Source organism: Manis javanica, chromosome 5 (genome assembly GCF_040802235.1).
Source record: "Manis javanica isolate MJ-LG chromosome 5, MJ_LKY, whole genome shotgun sequence".
In the NCBI taxonomy this organism is placed as follows: domain Eukaryota; kingdom Metazoa; phylum Chordata; class Mammalia; order Pholidota; family Manidae; genus Manis; species Manis javanica.
Window position 1 is genome coordinate 155720680 of NC_133160.1, and position 19007 is coordinate 155739686.

General features: G+C 38.5%; 1 protein-coding gene and 1 long non-coding RNA gene across 5 annotated transcripts in view; one reads left to right on the forward strand and one right to left on the reverse strand.

Moving 5' to 3' along the window:
* Positions 1 to 19007, forward strand: part of PPARGC1A (PPARG coactivator 1 alpha) — a 608395-nt gene that overhangs the window by 451980 nt on the left and 137408 nt on the right. The gene's annotated exons all lie outside the window — the stretch shown is intronic.
* Positions 2275 to 10637, reverse strand: LOC108392881 (uncharacterized). Its single transcript, XR_001852140.3, has 4 exons — positions 10444 to 10637; positions 9840 to 9884; positions 6460 to 6590; positions 2275 to 4589 (listed from the first exon to the last, which is right to left on the reverse strand). It is a non-coding gene; the product is annotated as an uncharacterized lncRNA (long non-coding RNA).

Below are 19007 nucleotides of genomic sequence, written 5' to 3' on the forward strand. Positions count from 1 at the left end.
AAATAGTAGAAACTATATATAAAATATATATGAAAAATTATAAAAAATATATGAAATAGATATAAAATCTACTTTATACAGTAGTATGAAGCAAAGATGAAGAGAAATGCAAGTGTACCTTATACATAGTGAGAGCTTTACAGAAGTTTGGACTGTTACAATTATTATATTTAAGAAATGGCATAAGCCAACATTGGCAATGTTGGTTAGGTAAGACAATAAGACTAAAAAACTTAGCATTTGAATTTTATTTTGTATGTATGGGCCACCACTGAGATGATTATGAGTCAGGGAGGCAAATATGTTTGGATTATAGTTTATAGAGAAAGAAGTCTCAGATTGCCAAAGAGGAAAGACCTCCAAGAGGAGGGACAAAGACTTAAGACCTGTTCGGAGGTTGTTATTGGACATTGGCACTGGGGATGATGAGGCAGAGTCTTTAGAGGTTTAATTCAGAGGTGAGACAGTAAGGAAAGTGGAAGGGGCTTCATGGTTCCCAGCTTGGACAACCATGTTCTTAAATAAGGTCATTAAACAAAACTGGATAGAGGAAAATCAGTATCTTTAGCAATTGCTTAGGATAGCATTACAGTCAGATCTTTGATCTTTGGAGCATGGTCCATGGACCAGCAGCATCAGTATCTCCTGGGGGATTGTCAGGCATTTAGAACTTCCAGACTCCACACTAGACCTCCTGAATCAAAATCTGCATGTGAAGCAGCCTCAGGTGATATGTACGTATATTAAAGTTAGACAACAAGAGTCCAGAGCAGGTTTTACAACTATAGCCACCTGACCAAATCTAGCCCACTGTTGGTTTCGGTTTTTTACCGGTCACTAAGAATTTTATTTACATTTTTAAATGCTTGAGGAAAAGTTAAAGGAAAAATAATACTTGGTGGCACATTAAAATTATGTGAAGTTTGAATTTCAGTGTCCTTAAGAAAAGTTTTCCTGGAATATGGCAACATTTGCTTTTCAATGACAGAGTTGAATAGTTGACACAGAGAATGTATGATCCACTAAACCAAATATATTTACTATCTGGCTCTTCACAGAAAGTTTCCTGGCCTGTGATCTAGGGAAAGGACTTGGAAATTAGAAAGACATAGGTTCTGGTCCTAGCATTGCTATTTGCCAATGTGTAGTTAGTTATTTAAGTCTTGTGCCTTGATTTTTCCCACTTGTAAAATGAATATATAATGTCTACCCCATGGGATCATAAGAATGTTCAGGAATAATGCCTCTATTGTACTTATCTTAAAGATTAGCATGCATTAAGTGCTCAGTACATATTGGCTGTTATTCTTATTACTCAATAAAGACATTAATACATGACTGCAGCACATCCCTGGTCCTTAGCTTTTTAATCCTGCATGTTTCCCACTGATGCATCTGTCTCTCTGAGCAGTCACTCTGAGTTACCTTGATTTCTGCTCTTGTCCAACTAACTGATTTTAGAGGAATGCCTGGTAATAAAGAAAATTGCTCCTTTACACCAGTAGTTAAGCCTGTCATGAATAATGATATTAATAACTAATAGCCTACAATGTGGTGTAGAGACGAGGGAGTAATTTATTTTGATATTTTTATGCCATCATAATGAATTTGTTTGTTATTCATTATAACTCTACTTTCAAGGCATAAATCAATGTTGTTTTATATTCTGGGCAGATGCTGTGTGTATTTCCAGAGGTTTTCCAGGGTAAAGAATTAGAATTTATTAATAGTAACACAAGCATGGAGTGTTTTCAACATATTTTACAGGCATAGATAAAAAAATCACTGCCGTGGATGTTTTTCCCAATTTGAGGAAATGCTGCAAATCACCATGCTGGAATTTAATACTAGGACCTTGATTTGAACTTAAATTGAATGTAGATAAACATTTTGGTTATCTCCTCAATTGAAGTATAATTTTTCCTCAAAAGAAAGATAGTGTTTCAAGAAAAATGGAGTGTTTCAGCCTTTTTACCTCTGCCTTTTCTTACTAGCTACATTCTGATATCTCTTCTAGAAAATAGTGATATCCAGGGATGCTTAGTGCAAAGAGCAAGACAACAGCAAAACTGAGAATTTATGTGCTATTTCCTGGTTGCCAATATAATATTTGGGCTGCAGTATTAAGTATCAGATAATTTCCTTAGATAGTCAATTATTGTAACTGTTTTTTCTTAGTACAGTCTTTAAGAGTTAGGAAATAGAGAAATTGACTCAGATTTCTAACACGTTAAAATCACTACAAATAAACCAGAACAGACTCATTTGCCTCAGTATGAAACAGTTTATTTCTTTACAGCTTTGGGGAAACAAGGACGTATGTTTTCTGTTTATGTTCTTATTCTCCATCTCATTTTGCTTTGTTAATCAATAAACATTGTATTTTTCAGATTGGCATCTACTAGAATTCTAGTAAAATTATGTTTCATACTACTGAGGCTGTTTTAAACTTTCATTTAAACTTCAAGTTAAACATTTTCATGTAAGTTCTCTCTAGATCTCAAGTTGTAAAACAGAATGAAAGGATTTTCTACAGTGATTTTAAATATTAAAAATTATATATTATATTTAAATTACAGAAGGTGCAAATTTTCCATAAAGCCCTTAAAATGACAGTTGCTTAAAATAACTACGTATTTGGTTACTAACACATGCCTAGGACTAGCCTATTAGCAAGTGTGCAATATGTGCAAACTGGATATTCCCACAGTTAGCATTCCTAAATTGCTAGTGGAAAAACAAAGTATGCTTGTTTTCTGTATCATATTTAGTATGGTTAATTTGTTATGGATAAGATCTTATTCTCCTATGCCTTATCTTTCCATCCTAGAAACCCTAATGTGGTAATATAAATTTCAACTTGGTTAATAAAGGTAGCCAGCATCCATAAGAATATATTGCCATATTATTGAGGTTTCGAAATTGCTATGAACAGTTAAAAAAAAAAAAAGAAAAGAAAACCTGACTGTAGGAAGTTAGGTGGATAAGTGATGATTTGGAGGGAAAAAGCCATGTTTCAAGGAAATTTAACTGAGTATTTCTTACTGGACTGTGTAGTCTCATGAAAACTCTTAGTAACAATGAGTGCACTGTTCTAATTTGAAGCACTTTTATCATACGAGGTGCCTGGAATACCACTGTATATTTCCACATGTGACAATGTGGCCTTGTGTTTCCTTTTGGCACATAGCTCTTAGAGTTTCTAACTTTGGAAGGTGAAGTTGTTTGACAACTTGAATGAGTTATAAAATGGTCATCATTTCTTTTGTTACTGAGTATTTGTGAACATTAGTAATGACATGATTCTGAAAACTGAAAAGAAACAATCATGCAATACACTATTGCAGACTTAATCTGAGTCTGTTTTGAATTCTCGGGGAAATGAAACCCTGGCTACCTCACTGGGGATATTACTCTTTAATCTAGTGATTGCATAATCTTGAATGCACACCCTAGACATTAAGTAAAGGCAAGGAGTTGATCATTGAAACATTTGCATCAAATACCTGCAGAATTCTGTATTCTGTATGGTTAGAGCCAAACTAACATGGTTCCATAATAAAGTTCTTCCGTTTCTGTAACATAACAATACTTTGTTGTGGATGGCTACTAAGAGGTTTATTCAAAAGAAGCAGCAGGGATGTGATTTAGAAATGCTAGAACCTGCCCTGCAATTACAGCTACTAAAAATCGTAGTTGACCAAATGTGTTTGAAAAGATGCCATCATATTTTATGGATTTAACAAGTGTATACCCAATACATTTAGCTTGTGACTGGCTTGGAAAGGCTCCTAAGAGAGTAAAATACCTCCTTCTATTCCTGCCTGGTTTTATTTTTTTACTTACTGCTTTTAGACAGAAAGCTGAGACTCAAAAGTTAGACTAAGTTGTAGCAAATTAAGTGTTTCCTAGGAAGGGAGTCAATAGGAGAAGCAAACAAGGTTGCTTAGCACATCTTCACACGACATGCTAGAATAGACTCAGAAATAAGGATTTCTGAGGACATGGGATCTACACAGATTGCTTAAATGAAGACATTTTTATAAAGATGTGACCATGTAAAGAGCACGCACAGGCATGTTGGGGCATCAGAGACTACCAACTCCGGCAGTCTTTAGCAGAGAGGGGACTTCCTACGAAGCTGATCAAGGTCAGGCTTACGGTCCCTCACATTGAACAGAACCTTCCCAAGGCCCCGAGAGGGGCCAGCAATGTGTTTGCATGGGCCATATTACTTCAAATAAAATTTATAAGTTTAATTATACAAGTTTGGGCTCCCTAAAACCTGGATATGCCTCTGACCTTTAACTCTCCTTTGACTGAAGAGGAGACTGACATGGAGAAGACACGGTGTTTCGTGAGCCTCTAGAGAACTGGCGTCACAGGTTAAGGCGAGGAGGGGAGCTACCCAGTAGGACGTGAAGCTGTAGAGACACAGATGCTTCTAGGAGGGCAACCCAGAAATAGGGAGGGAGTAGGAAGGAAATCCCTGGAATCTTCTCTTATCCCATTTTTTTTTGGTTCCTGGTGATGTTTTCCATTGGCTAAATCCAATGGGCAGGAGCTGGGTGAGGCTGTCCAAGGGCATCCTAAGGTGCAGAGTGGAGAGACAGATGAGAATGAACAAGAGGGGTTGGGGCGCAGGGAAGGCAGAAGAGGCAGCAGAATAGTGAAAATATCAACACTGTGACCCGGTTTCTGATTTGGATGGTTTAAATGTACAGTTGGGTGCTTTGGAGTCTCTTAGAGAGCTTGGGGGTGGGGCTTTGTTATGGTAGATTCTGAAAAGCGTAAAATGCAATACAGTGTTAGAGTTGTACTGCAGCCTTTGTTTTGTACAACAGCCTCGGTCAGAACAAGGAACAGCGCACATGGAGTGACTGTGGGCCAGTGTGTTGAACCCCGCGGGAAGTTGTGACGGGGAATCGGAAGGAAATGACCATGAGTTATAAACAAAATTATTCAATCTACGGATACTTTCCAGATGAACAACTAACTTTTAGCCTGAGCTTTCGTTAATAACTGTTCAAATATTTACACATATCACTGATGAATGGAGTGAATGTTAGACTCCTGAGGAGCTGCCTTGGACCTGAAGATAACGGCTTTCTGCTAGAGCAAAAGGGAAAGAACTTATTTTTCACAAGCAAGATTGTTAAGCTCCATCGTTTTCCTTCTCACTTCTGAGGTAGAGTCTATTTTTGTGATTTTCAATCATTTGGAGTCAGCTTTCCAGTTTCCCTTTGACTGTTGTCTCCATCACTGTACATATCCCACTGTTCCTTATTTGGGTAACAGATGTTTTCTTCAGAATCTGTCTTAAGCCTATGTTTTGCAAACTGGAATGTATTTTGCTTGTATATCTTGATCTTTGCTTTAAGAAAAACTGTGTGATATGTATCAGTGGTAAAGAACCCTTTTATAATGTAGGGCACCATATCCCATATTCTTAAGTTATCTGTTTATCATATACCCTAGCTTCATATTCCAGACCTTACTCTTTTTTTATATTTGTTTTCCAGTAAAAAAGAACAGCATGTAGGCACCATAAGGTTTTGTTTGTGCTGTTCCCTGTTCCTGACATACCCTTCCTGCTTTTGGTCATTCAACTAACTCTTACTCATCTTGACCTGAATCTTGATCTGATATCCCTTATAAGAAACCATGCCCCAATATCTGTGTACCTTTATTTCCTCATTCACATGGCATATGTCATATCAAATCTGTGTGTTTGACTCTGCCTCCTAGACCATACAGTTTTCAGAGTCAGGGAAAAGATCTACTTCCAATTAATATTGAGAGTATTCAGAATCTGTCATGAAACAGGTCATCTATAAGTATTTGTTGAACTGAACAATTGTATAATTGTAAAAATTCATTTTCCCCAAAGTTGGAAACACTGTGTAATCCTCAAGGTAGCTCTAGTGTCCTAGTTAAAACTTAGTCCAATGTGTAAAATTTAATTATCTCTCTCTGATTAATTGGCTCCTGAGATGACTTTTGGATTTTCCCTGTACTTGGGGTAAAATTAGACCAGTAAGTGTCTGCTTCATCATACTAAGCTACCTGCTAGAGCAAGCTGTACTTTATGTTAAGATTAAATTGCAGATTAGGAATATCTTTTATGTGAAGTATTAGAGAAGGGAACTAACCCCGATCATCACTGTGATGTCAAGTCCACGGTGAATAAAGTGGCAAAAACAATGGCCATTATCACACTGGATTCTCATGCACACTCCGTAATTTGGAGAAAATAGGGATCTTACTGTCATTTTTTAGCCAAGAGAGATCACATAATTTTCCCAAGGTTACCATTCTGGAGGAAGCAGGATTTAAACACTGGCCTTTTTGAAATAGGTCCAGTGTTTTCTGTCCTTTATTCCAAGATGTCTCTCAGCCCTGAGAAAAGGCTCCATCACAATCAGGTATTATTTTAACTTACATCTGACCAATACTTACTCCCACATATGGCTTTGATGAGGATCTGGTCTCTCCTTTAAGGCCATCTTGGGCATTGGGCAAATGAAAATATACATTTTCATCCATCTATTGAAAGTCGCCTTTAAGGTGGTGTTGGAGAGAAAGGGAGTCTATGAAGAAGTAGATAAATGTTAGAGATTGATGATATGTTGAGCATGTGACTTTTCTTAGGGCAAGGAAACAGACTTTTGATTTCAGAGAATAGTTGTATTGGTATTCTTTAAGACGTATGAAATATATACTTTTGTAGGAGGTGGATTAAAAATCTACTTTGAGTCTTATACCTATGATAAGTCAATTTGCCAATGAAGTGGTTGAGGGTTGGACTATTTCCTATCTGCTTTCCTAAGTACACAACTATTTTATACCTTGCTAGGCATCATCTATTTCAGAGGAGAGCACTTTTGAAATGATTTTCCCTCTAAACTCAATCACATTTTTAGTGCACTGTGAAGTTCATTTGAATAATAGGCTTTATTTTCTATGTGCTTTCAGCAGAGTTGTGGGCACGGAAAGAAAACAAGGCAGATTTGTAGGGGTAGCCACGAAGTGAAAAATATGCATTTAAGTGGTGATGGCATATGATTGTTTTATTCCCACACCTCTTATGGATAATTTCCCAGGGTTTTATGGATTGGGAGAAGGGGTAACTCTTGTCCTTGAATTCACATCAGGACACCATGACATTTTACAATATAGATTCTAGGAAAGGAAAAACAAAACAAAACATCTTGAGCTCTGCAGAATCTAAAGAGGTCCCACAAAATGGAATCTATTTGCTTAAAATGGTAGGGAGTTTGTTTACTGGATTAAGTGTGAAGTATGTTGATAACAGATGGAACCTCTGATCACATGACATATTTAAATAGTCTAAGGATAACCTCTATGTCCTGGTCAATGTTCCTTCTCTCGATTAACGCCAGTGCTAATTAACTGGCACAAGTGTTTCTAGCCATATGGGGGACGTTGCTGAAAGCCGGCTGGCAGCCTATATCCAGCCACTACCTGTATGTAATTTAGTGTCCTGCTTGGTGCTTTGGGACTTCCACAATGGAACAGCCCAGCACAGAGACAGCCGATGGTTGCAAGCGTCATGATGTTTTCTTTGTTTCTTTAGTGCACCTCATTCCAAATGTGATTGACAAATTAGAAATTGCAGTGACTTTCTGCAGGATAAGTGAGGCTGTACTTGGCCCATATCTGCATGAGGGCTTCTTGAATTTTTGAGTGGTCTATTAGCTGATCTTTATTCTGGTTTCCTAATAATGGGCAGCTAATTCAGAAATGATCTTCATTGAACTCGTACTGTGCCACTCAGCTATTTGCCTTATGACTTGAAATATGAGGGATAGAAATAGTTTAGACTAACAGGGGGTTATGTGCCTTGAGAATTAGGTCAAAAGTCCATATGCAGCTATAATTCTCATAGGAAGCAGGTGTACTGGGAGAAGAATGTCACTTGTATTGGTCCCCAGTCTTTCTACCCTGGGAGCTTCCGTGAACTGGCTTGGGAAACAGAAGCTTTAGGTTTAACAATGTCAGCCTTCTCTAAGCCAACCCTAATAAGAACAAAATCAAAGTTAAACTAGAACGACCATAAAACTGATCATCAAAATGGATCACTTGAAAGTGAAAAGAGGAGTTTATAATAATTACTTAGCGTCCACAGGCATAAAGAGGGTCTCACCTGGGCACACCAGGATGTGTGGTGTCTGTAAGTAGGGGCAATGTGCTCACTTCGCAAATGCAGCTTCAAGACGAGCCTCATAAAGCTCATACAGTGCAGGAAGCTGCTTCTTAGAACTGTAGAAGGGATTAAATGAGATGTGTGTAGAACCTCTACAAGGGGGACAGTGCCCCTGGAGTTGCCCCTTGGTAAATGTCTCTGTTCTCCTTCCCCCTCCTCCCTTCCTTAGGTAGAAAATTGTACTATTTTGAAGAAAATAAGTAAACATTTTCAAAGGGACCATAGTTTGATATTCCTTACTAACTGCTGAAGTCTTTGAAGTTAGTCACAAAAGGCTTCTGAATCATTTATCCTGACCACATGGTGCCTGGACGGAGTAGTGCTCAGCAAACATTTGTTGGATAGATGAATGGATTAAAGAGTAAAAGAATAGCCAACCTTCCCTAGCAGGGGTTTTGCAGACAAAGAGGAATGTGGTTGTATTCTGGGCTGATAAGAATTCAGGAAGCAGGAGAACCTAAAGTGGTCTTTCCCAAATGGTAATTTAGACTGAGTGGCACAATAAGAATGCTCTTCATGAGGCTTTGTCGTAAGCAAGGAAGAGTTGGGCCCTCCTGTCCCTACTTGGCTCCCCAGTTCCTGCTGAGTTTCTGAGATGGAGAGGAAGCAAATATGGAGCCCAGGACAGCAGGGAGGGAGAAACACATGTAATTCCCTTGCGCCCACACTCTGCCTCCCACACCAGCAATTATGTAGCTCTTCTCTTCTAAGGGCCGTTCTAACAGGCTGCCACATGCCCAGGGTGCAGTGGACAGACCCAGCAGCCTGAGAATGACAGCTCTTCTGCTGGACCTGAGAGGTGCTAGAGCCCCACACGTTATGTCTGTGAAATCTGATGGGTCATGTCTCGACTCAGCGGCTTTTGTTTCCTGTCTGCACTAAGAGATAGTAAGCAAGCTTTGGGAAATGGGGCATAAGCAGATAGTCTTGAGGAAAATATGGATATGATCTGAGCAGTGGACCAGAGCACAAGCTCTGGGGGCATCCTGTCCAGGTTCAAATCCCACCTCCACTAATCAGTCATAGCGTGACCATGGGCAGACTGATCAAATTCTTCAAGTCTCCATTTTTACATCTATTGAACAGTGCTAAAAATTATATCTACTTTAAAGAACTGTTTTGAAGAAAATATCAGATAATCTATGCTTGGCACATACAATAATTATTAGCTGCCATGTTTCTTCTTAGTACTGGTAAGATCATCACCATTAGCTTCGTTACCGGTGGGTTCTGAACCTGACCCTTCATTATATAAAATTCTCTCAATGAGGTGATTGCTCCCAGTTAGCAGGCACCAGGGACCCTCGGGGGGAAAAGTAGATATTGTAAGACAGGGAATTGTCACATCAAGTATATTACATGCTCCAACAGCCAGAGGCTGATTAGTACAAATCGAATTTTGCACCAACCTGCCAGAGGCAGAGTGAACAACTGGGCTCCAGGTTCAGTTTGATTGTGTGTAAGGCAGCATTTACACCAGAGGTGTCATGTGAATATTAAAAAATACTATAGCAGTTTATACTTTGTAGTAATTGATAACAACAAATACATACATACATACATATATTTAAAAATATTTTTTACTTCCCCACCAAGAAAGAAATATATCTACCTGAAAACTACTCTTATACTTGAAATCTGGAGGCCAAGATCTGCCCTAGAGGGAAAAAAAAAAAAAAAAAAGAATTAATCCTCTATACTTTTAGAGCAGGCTTTATCGACGTCTACTTCCCATTCTTGCATGTCTGGGTTGCACTGTGCCTTTGCTCTCCCGACTAATATTATTCTACTGTCAAGTTCCTGGCACGCCAGAGTAGGAAAGAATTTTTCTGTACTTTGAGCTTGATCTGGGCCCTGGGAAATCCTCCTGTCCTGGATTTGTAGCCTCCTGATGCCGTTCTTCAAGCTGAAGCCACTGTGCCCTTGTGCCTGGCATTTTGGCAATTGTTAGAGCCAGCCCTGCTTTGGTTCATGAGGGGCTCCACTTGATGCAGACGAAAAGTGAATTTCTCCTTTGTGCTTCCATTTGTGGCTCAAGCGCGATGAAAATAGAACCTGCTTTAATCTTGCTGAGCCTGACAAAGAGATAGCTCCCAGACTGTAAGTCAGCATTTGCCCATACGATTGTTTAGCAAAATCTATTTTTAAAAGTCCATCAATTCTACTGGTAGACAAAATGGGTACTGTTTTTTGGGGGAATGGGAGGAAACACATACCCCATTATGATCTGTCAAGGAATGAAGCGAGAGCCATTGCCCACCTCTCCTCACACGCTCTCTCTCCGGGAGCGTGGCATCCTAACGCTCTCCGTGCCCAGTTATGATATGGAGGGCATTGACGCTGCCCCGGGGAGGCGGGAGGGGCCGGCCTGTCATTCTGTGACCGCCTCCAGCTGTGCTGGGTTGTGCTGGTGCTGCATCTCCAGCCGTTGGTGACTCACATCTGCAAGTCACATGAGGCTGACCGTGATGACATGTGCGTCACTGGTGTTGGAAATACAAACTCAGAAATCAGGTTAGGCTTCTTTTGGTCTTTTGTTCCTCTTTCTATGCAATGTGAGCAGATCAAGAAGGCTTAATGAGGGTTTTATTAATCAGGAATTAAAAAAAAACAAACTTGGGGACTTGGTGAGAATGAAAGGACCCAGATTGTTGTAAAGATATAAAGGGCAGGCTTTATGTCTGTCACATGCGTATGCCCAGAGCTTCCCTGACCCTGTGCTTTGCTCATGCTGGCTCTCCTGCTAGGACCCCTCTCCGTCCCTCCTCCGTCCCCAGCTGTCATCTTACAGCTTCATCCTTACCTCTCTCTTAAAATTCCGTCCTAATGATTGCATGTTCTGGTCACTTGCCTGCTCCCCAGAGTTCATTTTAGTGTATCTATTACCCTGCTGAACTGGGTAGTTTGCAACTTTTCAGCAGCTTTTTTGTCCCTTGTCTCTTTAGCTAGACTGTAAATTATTTGCAGGACAGGATAATTTCCTATGTATCTTTGCTATGTATCATCTGTGTATGTATGCATGTTTATTTATTTTTTATTAATATTTCAATAAGTATGATATATTTTCATTGTCTACAATTATGAATAGACATAGACAAAAATAAATTTAAAATAATTGAAAGTATACATCTTAAAATGGCAAACATTGTTCACCTTCTGTTATAGCTTCTAATATATACATCTATCTATATATATCTATAATATACACACATACATATAATATATATATATATAATGTTGATATATATGTATATATATATTTAATCACTCCATCTGGGTGATAGAGACAGGAAGAGAAGTGAGGGGAGAGCAATGTATTTTCTGCATTAACTCCTGAATCTTAGGAACAAACCTATGGGATATATGCAATGGTCACTGCTTTAGAGATGAAGAAACTGAGGTTCAGAGCTGTGAAGTGACTTTCCTAAGGTCATATAGCTAATAAATGAGAGAGCATGATATACATAGTATTTTCTAATCTACTTTTTCTTTCACTTGACAACATAGGAACCCATTGATTTATTTAACAGATATTTATTAAGTACTTGGTATGTGTCATACATAGTGTTAAGAGAATTTTGCACAGAATCGAATTTAGCCTGCTCTGAAGAAGGGAGATGGGACAAATGAAAAATCAGATAATGTGGTCTGTGCTCCATGGTAAGAGAAGTTCAGGGTACTGTGGGGGTAGGGAGCATGGCAACACCTGACCTGGAAGTAGTGTGCATACTTACTTATCACCACTATTCATGACTGCATAATTTCAATGTAACTTTTTATTTAAGAAGAGTTTTAAACTTATGGAAAAGTTGTAAAGCTTGTTCAGAGAATTCCTATACACCTTATACCCAGTTTCACCTAATTTAATATCTTACATTACTGTGGCATGCCTGTCACAACTAATGAGCCCATATTGATACATTACTATTAACTAAACCCACTCTTTAATCAGACTTCATTAGTTTTCCCTAATGCCCTTTTTCTGTTCCAGGGTCCCACCCAGGATAACACATTACATTTAGTCATCATGTCTCCACACACTTTTCTAGGCTATGACAATTTCTAAGGATCTCCTTATTTTTTATGATTTTTGACAATTTTGAAGACTACTAATCAGATATAGGATGTGTACATCACATTCTATAATACTCAGTTGGCTGTACCTAATGCTTTTCTCATGGGTTTTGGGGAGGAAGCCCACAAAGGTGAAGTACCATTCTCAACAGTCATGTCAAGGGTACATGCTATCACCGTGAAGTATGATGATGTTAATCTTGATCACTTTGCTAAGGTTTGTGGGTCAGACTGCTGCCTTGCACCCTATATTTCATGTTGCCCTCTTTGGAAACAAGTAACTAAGTATAACCCACACTTGAGGGGTGCAGAGTTATGTTCCACTTCCTTGGCAGGAAGCGTGATTGCAATTTTACGCTGCATGGATATTCCACAACTGAATTCTCCAAACCCCTACTGATAAACATTGAGGTTTTTCCACTGGTATCAACTGCTTAAAGCAAATGCCATGTGAATATCCTTTGCAAATATTCCTGAACCCCTCAAATTCTTTTCTTTAGAATAAACTCTTCTACACCAACTTTGGTAGGCATTTTCAAAAGTCTTTAAACTTACCTTGGTAAATTACTCTCTAGAACGCTAATACCTGTTTCAACTGGTGAGTGCTAGCTTCCTCAAACCATAGCGATGTTGTGGATTATCCCTTTCCATCCTTGATGATTAGGTAAGTAGAGAATTTAAGCATGTAGTATAAATACAATTAAAAGAAGGATATAGAGTCAAAGTCCTATTTTGACTGTGAAATCATAATCACTTCCTTATTTTATGATGGAACAAACTCAGTTTGACTAAAAACTTAATTTAGTGGGTATTTGCTGGACCATTTCTGGATAGGTAAATAGTTCCTACTCCCAAGGATATTTTAGTCTAGTGATGAAAGCAACATGAAGAAGCGCAACTTTTCCTTGCAACTTGAAAAATACCTACAGTTCAAATTGTACTTACATTTACTCCATTAAAAAGTCACAAAATATCTCTTAGACTGTCCACATGACTTTTCATGCTGAAACAATGGTGAAGATTGCTTGAATATTCTATAGTGCTAAAATTTACTTAACATGACATTTAGAGGCCTACATAGATGGAGTGATTATTGGTGCATGAAGGCACCTATATTCCAGACAGAAATTGTTTATGAAAATATTAGACTCTTAACAGGTCTTCAGTGAGGAAACCTGGCTTTGTGAGTTCACAGATGCCAAATGGGAGGTGATTATGAAAGAGTGATGAATTCCAAGATTCAGTGCTACATTGCCTAAGTTTAGATTCCCAAAGGGACGAATGTGGGAGTGATAAATGGGATATGGTGAAACAGAGCTTCAGATTCAGTAAATTTGGAAGTGAATTTTCAATAAATATCAGCAATGTGGGCTTTCAAAAAGTTGAGATTTTATTTCCCTAAACCCTATTTATTATTTGGGATGAACTTAATGTAGTACATCTAGATTGGTTACCAGAGCAACAGGAAACAAAATATCCAGGAATATTAACAGCAAAATCCACTGGTTCTGTTGAATATGATGATGCAGAATTGATAAGACACTGGGAATCACTTAGTTAACAAAGTCTAAATATTGATACAAATTCCTTTCCCAGAGGGACATTTTCAACTTTTCTTTGGTCAGTTCAATTATTTCTTCCTCTCACCGCTCATAGGTTTTTGTGTGTCCCAGTGAGGACTGCACTGTAGATGGTGCTGTTTTAGAGCACACTTGGGTCAGCATGGCAAGAAGTGAAATCTGAAAATCCTTTCATTAGGTTGAAAAACCATGAAATTATAGTTCTTTTCCCTCCCCCTCATTCTTATTCCTGTGCTCTTTGGAAACACCTTGACTTCTGCAATGTGAAAATTATATCGGCTTATATTATGTGGTGTTCTTGGATGATGAATTTAGGAGCTAAATTTTTTCCCCTAAGCTTAGAGTAGGGAGGGCAAAGAGCTCTGGCCACGCTCTGAAACAATGGCAGTTTTTTAGTTTCCAAATCCAATTAAAATAATTCTTAGTAGTAGTACAGGCAAGTAGGAAAAGGAAAGATATTATAGTCATTCTTTATAATGTAATTGTAGCGGTGGTCAGCATTGTGACTTGGGCTCATGCACTGCGTTTTTTTAGTGATGGTGCCCAACATGTATCCAGGGAAATAACACCTAAAAGGATCGATGGACATGGAGCCCAGTTAGTGGTGACACTCTGCCCTAGGACTGTACATGGCCCCCATAAAGCTAGAACAGTCTTGCATCAGAATTCCTACACCAAAAGCAACACTAGGTGCCCTCTGACATGGAAATCCATCACCAGAGTCATTCTCCTTTCTAAAATGAGTATGTGTAAAATGGAATATATATCCTATCTGTGGAGTTTATAAGTCCCTTCAGGGACAAGGTTAAAGGTGGGTCGTTATTTCCATTTTTGAAGGTAATACCGATATTCTTTGTTTATATCAGTATATCTGATCCAGTCTGATGGGTATCACGCTCTCATCTACAAGTTGGATTTTTACTTTCTCTCTTACAAAGTGATGTGGATTGGATAATCCATTTTAGACATAAGGCATTGAAGACATCTACTTTCAGTGATTCAGAGTTCTGTTTTTGCCAAGGTCTCTGTTTAACAAACATTAATTCTATAAGACATTCTAGCTAAAGCTACATTTTCATCTATGGTTTGGGGACACTACTTTACCTCTGAGACTTAAAAGTTGATCTGTTTCATAGAGAACTAAGTTGTGTTCTAGACTCTGGAGGGAAGTAGTCTTATGCTGGGGCTTTTAAGTATCAGTCAACCAAGAAAGACCCAGGCAAATTGGAATCAGATCTTATAAGCTGACTTTTTGTGAGGTCCAGGTCAAGTTTGTCAGAAAGCCCACAAAATGAGACAATTCCATGAGCTAACTACAAAACAAAAACAAAAACAATGAGAACGTACAGACATGCTTGAATTTATGAGATAAAAATGTCTCATGGATTAATTTTGTTTGTGTCTTCTAGTTTTATGATGTTGGTACTACTGGCCATACAATTACTATTCATTTGATATTATCATAAGCATGGAGAGTCAGTGCTTCAGTAAAGATTAGGTATCTCTTTTTTACTTCTTTTTAATTTAAGAGTGGGAACCATAGCATATTGTCAAATGGAAATCTAGAATATGTTGCAACTTGTCTTCCTTCCTTTGACAATTGCCTGTTGAGGTCACCTGAAAAATTTCAACTTATCTTTTAAGACTTAAATGAAATGCTACCTCCTTCTGGAAGTTTCCCTGAAGCTAATGGAAGAGTTGGCACTTTCCACCATATTCCATGTGGTGCCTTCCATAATACTCTGTTATAAAATGGAATTTGTTACATTGCTGTAACTCTTTGTTACATGTCTCTTGAGTTCTTCAAGGCAGGAATGGTATTCTTCCACCTCTGTAGATAAACAGAGAAGCAGAAGGCAAAAGGCAAAAGAAGACACTTAATTAGTTTGGTAATTTAATTACTAAATAAAAAGAGACCCACACAGTTTTGATAGGTTTTGGTAAATCACCAATTACATTTTAGAAATTTGGACCAATAAGGTGAACTTAAGAACTTGGAGTTCTAGGGAAGATTTTAGGGATGCAAAAGGTTAAAATATATTTTCAAATCCATATTATTATTAATATGCAGTACCTGACCACTTCCAAGAGGGAAGATAAAAGATAGCTTAAATTCATGATGATTTTTTTTCCTTATTAAGAGGTAACATGTTTTTTTTTTTAAATCAGACTTTGAAGGTTCTTATTGTGACCTTTCCTTACAAACTTGTTTTGATGTTCTTGACCCTGTGTTCTCACAGGCAAAACTATACTAATATCAACTTTTAGAGTAATATTGAGGGTTAAGTTACGATGTTGCATGCAAAATTCCCAGCATTAGTGTCTTCTGCAAGTAGTTGGTTAAACGGTAGTCATTATTATTGCTCAAGTGAGGATCTCTAACTCCTAGGTTTTTGGCATAATATTAGTGAGCTATCTTCTACTTTTCGCTCTAATTTTCAAACAGGATATAAATTCATTCATTCCCTAGAGAATGTTCACATGTAGGGCAAAGACAGCAAAATTTCTGAAAGTCCCTAGCACCACCAAATCCTGTGACCATGATAATCTTTGAAATGTGCTTTGAATTCTTAAGGAAAGTTTATAAATAAAAAAAATAGATGTTATTTTTTAAATGTTCTTTGACGTAGAGGGCAATAAGATGAAACACACATTTCTGAGGATGTTCGTTGCATTTATACATTATTTTTGCCCATCTGTCAATGAATTAGTCTTTAATTTGGGCTGAGCCATTTTGGTATTTCAAAACAAACAAACATTTTGAAACAGCACAGAAAAAAGTCATTATGGATTCTAATATGTTTACTATGTTTTATTTTGAGGGATTTGGATATGCAAAACTCCTATTGAAATTCAGAGGACGTTGCCACCATTGATTTGAGTACTAAAAATAAGATGTAGTCATGTTCTTCTTCCTTGTTTTTTTTTTTTTTCCTTATTTGAGTAATTGTATGGTACAGAGCTAAATGACAAGGAAAACAGAATGCTAAAAAGTAACACTGGGTGAGCTGCCCTGGCCAGGCAATCATCACCATGGACCCCATCCAGCCCAAAATAGCCTTGATGAGCTTCTGAGCAAGAGCAGCTGTGGAGGCTTCTCCTGACTCTAAGAGGGCAGCTGCCGGGGCAGCCACAGCATGCCTGCTAGCCGCCAGAGGCTGACCTTGGCTGGGCAGCAGACGCACTGTCTTCTTGCAAGTCTTATTTCCCTGCACAGCTGTAACGTCTTACAGGGCTGGAAGGAAGATTCACTTTCTTGACATTGTCTCTCACTACTTCTCTAGCCTTTGTTTCTAACCTTTTTGCTCAACCCTCCTTTTTTTTTTTTTTGAGCTCTACCTAATGAAAGGGGTCATGGTATTGCCACTCTCTCAAGTGTCCTTCTCTCACTCCTGTGCCTTGTGCTGTATTCATTGTTCACAGCACTTTCCACATTGTATCTTCAAGGAGGCCTTCCTTGTCCTGTTCAGAGTTAATCATTTTCTCCTCTCTGTACCCTTAGCATTGTGCATTTTAATCAGTCTTTAAGAGCCTGTTTTTCTTACTTTACTGCAGGTTCCTTGAAGGCACGTCTTATTTGTCAATATATCTTCCAATGACTGCCTAGCAAAAAGTATGACACTTACTAAGTGTGAGATAATTTAGTGAAAGGGTGAATAAATGAATGACACAGAGAGTTTTTGGATCATGAAAAGGTGTATTTCTTTTTAACTGAGAATTGTCACTTGGTACCTCTGCTGTCCGAGGAAGGACTTTTCAAGGTTCCTCAGATTTTCTCTTAGTAGTTCTTAATCAGGATACTAAAAGGTACTGTGATTAGACTCCCTGACGAGAACCGGAGGGTGTATTTAACCAAAACCTATTTTTTTTGCTGGTTTTCCTGTCTCTGTGCAACTCTTCTACTTCCTCGGTTCACTTATTTTTGTAACCTTTTGAGAGCCCTGACACGGGATCTCTTAGGACCCATTTGAGCCATTCTGAGCCTCCCATGGGTCACTACATTGGTTTCTTTTGGACCTGACTCCAAGCACAATTGTGCTTATGCATAATAGTCTGACTTTGCAAACTTCTATTGAGATGAATGGGATGTTTGTCAAGGCACTTCCCTTTGGGACACTGTGAAAAGGGACTAATCCTAAATAACAAGAAGTTGTATAATAGAATGGACTGTGATGATGGGGCAGAAAATATTACCACACAACAGCTCTGCTCTTCCTTCTGGGGAGAGAGACAGAGAGATTGTTTCTGTCCTGGTAGAGGCCTGTTAACCTTTTCAGACTTGCAGGGTATCAAGTGGGATAATGAGGACCCAACAAGTGAATTTATGATCAATGATTGGACACTCAGCAGTGCCATCCCACTTCTCTGGAAGAAGTAGACCTGCTGAGAACAGGTAGACATTTAGCTTTGAATGTTGAAGAGAATCAATAGAGTTTCTGTCTGGGTTAACCTCTTTTTTCTCCAGTGAAAAGACTAGGAAAGTTGTGGGCTGGGAATTGGGACTTTTGGGTATGACCGACATTCTATCTCTGGCTTAGTGCCAAGTTTTACTTTGGGCAGAAATGGTGGAACTTCCTGAGCCAGGTTCCCAGCTCAGAATGGGATTAACAACAGTTTTGAATACATCAGCATGTATTGCATAAGTACCTTAGAGAGGAAGACATTAAATAAATGAAATGTGAATTTTACTTGTAAAACTACCATAAAGACAGTGAATGTGGGATGAATGAGTAGAAGTGACATAGAGACCTTGGGGATATTGTAATCTAAAGGTATCTACTGTTCTCTCTTCCCCTCTTTTCTATGTAAAGATGTGTGACTAAAAGAGTTTCACCATCTGTGGATCAGGAAGCTTGTGCTTTTCTTCTGTGGCAACTGCCCTTCACAGTATCACTCCTGGTCTCTTGCCATCTTAGTGATTTTGCATGGAAAGTGCTTCATCATTCATGCATATTATCAAGGAGTCTATACTTTTGATGTCTCATACATGCAGGAGCTGGTGCTTTATCCTGTACTGGGAACCTGTTTCTTTCTTGTTTTTGTATGATTGCTCTTCTTAACTACTTCTGCTGCTTTCTATATCCTATTGATTACCATCCTCCGGGTTGTTGCATCAGTAGGGTAGA